We start from the raw sequence: 5077 nt of genomic DNA, 5'->3' as shown, positions 1-5077 counted from the left end.
TCACAGTGGCAACATGCAAATCCAGCTGGGCACACTAGAGGGCAGATGGCTACTTCTAGATCACATTCCCCAAAAAAGAAAGAAAAAGGAAAAGGGGGGGGGGGGGGGGGGGGAAAGAAACAAAACAAAACAAAACAAAACCCATAAACCACAGTATGGGAAAATAAGGGTGAGGCTACTACATGAGGGAAGGCACAGGATCTATACCACACATCTTCATGCCACTGAGGGAAAGCAGGAATTTTAACCATTTTTAATATTAAAAATGTATTTATTTTATGTGAGTACACTCTTGCTGTCTTCAAACACACCAGAAGAGGGCATCGGATCCTATTACAGTGCTCTTAATCGCTGAGCCATCTTTCTAGCCCCTGAATTTTAAACTTTAAGACAAGATACATATACTCTTACAATGAGAATTTGTTCTTGAGTTTTTTCAGCTGAGCTTAAGTTTTATGTTTTAGCCAATAGGGAACTCTGGAGGGAATACATAATAAAGACCATGAGTGTAGTGTTATAAAATGAGACCAGGTTGGTTATATGCAGTAAATAATGTCACCTTTGCTTCTCTGCGTATGCGTACGGGCTCCTGTGTATGGGGCCTCAGGCTGATGTTGGGGTTTCCCTCATCTTCTGTTTTGAGACAGGATCTCTCACTGAACCTGAAGCTTCCCAGTTTGGCTAGGCTAGCTGGCCCCAGGAACCCTGTTTTTATTTTCTGTGGTTGCAGGTGTCTGCCATCATACTCAGCTTTACCAGGGCACTGTGAATTGAGTAAAATCCTCATGCTTGCAAGGCAAACACATTTCCTGACTGAGCTGTCTCTTTGTCATGATTAACTTCTTTCTGCTTGTCAGAGTAAGGGCAAATCCGGGTGGGAAGGGCAGCAGGGCTACTCTGGTGGAAAGGGAAATCAGGCTGAAAGGCCCCATGGGATGGCTCTATTAACCTCAGAACGGCCTTGGCTTCCCAGTCACAGAAACAATAAATATTATATCTAGCAGGCCTGGGCGGACTTCATTCTGCCTTTGGGTAAGCTGGTACTCTTACCAATTTAGTGGAAAGAACTGGCTGTGGACTTTAGATCTGAGGTCATCCTGTGATATGAGTTGCCGTGAAGGTTTACCTCCCTCCTTTGAGTGTTCTGTCTGACACCCACTGCAGAGCTCCCACAGGAGAGGGCAGGACATTCTTCCTTTTCATTTTCTAAGTGTATATACACACATACACACACAAAAATAAATATTGTTTTATTTAAATACAAAATTGTTTATTGATTGATTGATTGATTTTGGTTTTGGTTTCCTTGTTTGTTTTTGCCAGCACTGGCTGGTGCAGACAAGGCAAAAACTACCATGGAGTTACATTACTAGGCCTCTCTCTACACGTTTTAGTTTCAGACAGTCTCACTAAGTTGTTCCTGTTGGCCTGGAACTCAACTCCAAGCCCAAGTTGATTGGCCTTGAATTTTCGATGCCCTTGGCTCAGTCTCTGCTGGGATTCCACACAGGATTGCTTCATTGAACCAGCTTAAGCATGTTTTTTCAAGCCAAATAACCAGGAAGAATATTTTCAAGGATGATGAGATCATTTTCAACAGACGTCCTAGTCACACTCATTTCCTTTAAGCTTCTGGTGATTCTGTGATGGCCTTTGCTTTTCTGGGGTCAATCTCACTTGGGAACAGAGGAAGCTCTAATTCCGGACTAATTACCCAGATGGGTTCTGTGCTACTCTCAGACGTCCTGGAACTTCCTCTCTCTCGCTCCTTGGTGTGTATGTGTGTGTGTGTGTGTGTGTGTGTGTGTGTGTGTGCGCGCGCGTGCAGTTCCATGTTTACAGCCACTCCACGTGACTGTAACAAACCCTCCATCTGCCCACCACCATCCCGGGGCCTGAAAGTCTCACAGATATCACTACTGGCTGAGCAGTCAGGAGGAACTGGTACTCTGGCTGGAATAAGGGCGTGGCACGGTGCTGCAAAGGCAGCTTCACTACTGTGCCTCAGGCGCCGGCTAGGCCAGCTACTTCAGAGCTTGCAGCAGCAAAATGTCCACCCGCTGCAGCTGCCTTAACGATAAACCCTCCCGGTTGCTAACAGAGAAGAGTGCAGCCAGTGTCAGAAAGTTTATGTTAGGGTGATGTCACTTTCCAGCCTTCCCAGGAAGCTAACAGTGAGCAGTATTACCATATATAGAAAGAAAACAGCCTGGTGGAAGGGGGTGGGAGGGGTGGGGAGACTGGACGGAATAAGCAGCGGATAGAGAAGCCTGAGCCAGCTGCCATCTGTAGGAGACTGGGCCCCAGGGTCAGGAGGAAGTCAGCTCTGGGCTGAAGGCATTCTACTAACTGATAGGGACTATGATGAAGGCAGACTAGAAAAGGGAACCTTGAAAATGTCAGCATACCCAGAAAAACCTAACCGTCACAAGGGTGGTAAACAGTTACTAAAATTTGGGAGAACTGATGCAAAAGGCTTTCACACCTTAAAAATGAAAGGTTGACATTACTATCTTTATTTTATGTTTTCTTTCCTTTTTTTTTTTTAAAAAAGAAATCTTTGCCAGCGTCAAGAATGCATCCATGTCCTGGTACATCCTAGGCAAATGTACTACCACTGAGTTATATGCCCCAACCTGCTTACCCCATTCCCATATGAATAAAAAAAAAAAAATTCATTCTAATTAGAACACTCAGTTGGAGAGTTGTTAAAGTCTATTGTAGCAAGAAGGCTAAGGTAGGAGGATCAAACATTGCAAGTTCCAGATCAGTATGCACTACAGAGTGAGACTATCTAAAATAAAAATAACAAATAGGAAAAGCTTATGATCTCAAACAAAACTCTCTATGACTAACATACATTGCTAAAAATTAAAAAGCAAACTCAGTTACAGGCCACACCTGAGACAACCTAGCTGGCAGGAGAAATTTGTATTTTGTTTGGTATGATAGAGGCAGAGTCTCAGGCTGTTCTTAACCTCACTATTTTGAACTTCTGAACCTTCTGATTACATCTCCTGAGTGCTGTGATCATAGGCAGGTTCCAGGAGGTAGAGACTTGACTACGTAGCAAAAACAAAGTATTTCTGTTTATTCCTACTGATCATTTTGGGCACAGTATACACCTTCAATTTCCAGGCATAAAGTCTGCGCCATCCCCTCTAGGGTTCTAGCACTCTATTAAGTTTTCTGTGATTAGATTATAAAGCTTTTTGAACCTCTTGGATGAAATATATTCTTAGCTTTTAAATGTTTCCATTACATAATACTATCACCTGATGGCCAGTATTTAAGTGTATGCAATCTATTATTACATAATTGGTAATAAATTATACGTGATTAATAGGAAGGATTTAAAATACTAACTAGAATGAATCCATGACTTATTCTTAGGTTCCATAAAAATAGGAGAAAAGGGGCTGGTGGTAGAGTTCTTGCCTAGGACATACGAAGCCCAAAGTTTGATCCCCAGCACCACATAAAGCAGGCACAACAGCATATATTTGTAATCCCAGCACTCAGTGTTGGAGAAGCAAAGGCAAGAGCTAAAAATCATCAGTCACATGGAGAGTTGCATCCAGCCTGGGCCCAGGAGACTCCATCTCAGAAAGACAGGAAAAACAGAAACCTCCATCATCTGGCTTAGGCATGAGATATAAGCAATGACTACTATGCCTTTCATGCCCATATCAGTTAGCTTTCTGTCTCTTTCTAAACATTCTTGAGCATGCTCAGTAAAGCGCACAGACATAAAGAGTAGCCAGAGCCTTCTTGGACTCCCCATTGATTCCAACATGTCCTTTCCAAAATGTAGGCCTCCCAGCTTGATGCTAAGAGGAATGGCAGGAGAAGATCTGATTTAGTAAGAAAGTTTGATGCTCAATGTCTTAGTCAGGGTTTTACTGCTGTGAACAAACACTTCCACAGACTTCAGTCTGGTCTCTCCCTCCTCTACCTTTTATTATGCAAGGGTAAGGTATTCCTTTTGCCCTTAAGAATACAGTTACACCTTGAAAGTCCTTACTGGACAACCAGGTTTTCCTACCAGTCTGAGGCTGCTGAGGAACCTAGCTATGTGAACCAGGGGGACAAGTTGGCTTGGAAAACCCACATACAAATGCCTAAGAATCACACCTTCTTTTGTTTATGGTCATATTAGTTACTTTTTTGTTACTGTGATTGTGCTGCATAGTTTTATGTCAACTCCACACAAGTTAGTCATCTGAGAGGAAGGAACCTCTGCTAAGAAAATGTCTCCAGAAGAACAGGCTACAGGCAAGCCGGTAGAGCATTTTCTTAGTGATTGACAGAGCAGGGTCCAACCCATTATGGATGATGATGCCCCTGGACTGGTGGTCCTGGGTTCTATAAGAAAGTAGGCCAAGCAAGCCAGTAAACAACACCCCTACATGGCCTCTGCATTAGCTCCTGGCTGCAGGTTCCTGCTCTGTCCTGACTTCCTGTGATGAAATTATGATGTGGAAGCATAAGCCAAATAAACCGTTTCCTCCCAAGTGGCTTTAGTCATGATGTTTCATCAGAGCAATATTAACCCTGACTAAGACAAAGCACAATAACCAAAGGCAACTTTAGGAAGAGAGAAGTATATTGAACTTGTGTTTTCAAAGGGAGAGAGCCTAACATGGTGGCATGCATGGCAGGAAGTGGCAAACAAGGTGGCAGAAGCAGAAAACTGAGAGACCACATTTTCAACCACTAACACAAAGCAGAGATAGTGAACTGGGGCTGGGGAGGCTATAAACTCTCCAAGCCTGTACATAGTGATGTACTTCCTCAAACTGCCAACTGGGGACCAAGTGTTCAAATTCTTGAGCCTGTGGGGGATATTCTCACTCAAACCACCACAACTGTTCATGTACCACCGTTATTTTCACCTTCAACCCATTGGATAATGCTTTGATGTGTTCTGGAATATTTAACTTGGGTCCTCAAGTATGCAAACTTTATAATGTGACTTTCACAGACCTGCCAGCAGTTTAAATAAAGAAACAGAGACACCTATATTTTACAAGCTTAGGCCTTTAACTTGGGCTCCCTCTTGACTACTCTAATTCTT

This window comes from Apodemus sylvaticus, chromosome 21 (assembly GCF_947179515.1).
Source record: "Apodemus sylvaticus chromosome 21, mApoSyl1.1, whole genome shotgun sequence".
Lineage (NCBI taxonomy): Eukaryota > Metazoa > Chordata > Mammalia > Rodentia > Muridae > Apodemus > Apodemus sylvaticus.
The sequence above is the reverse complement of the archived record's forward strand: the minus strand, read 5'-3'. Positions refer to the sequence as shown.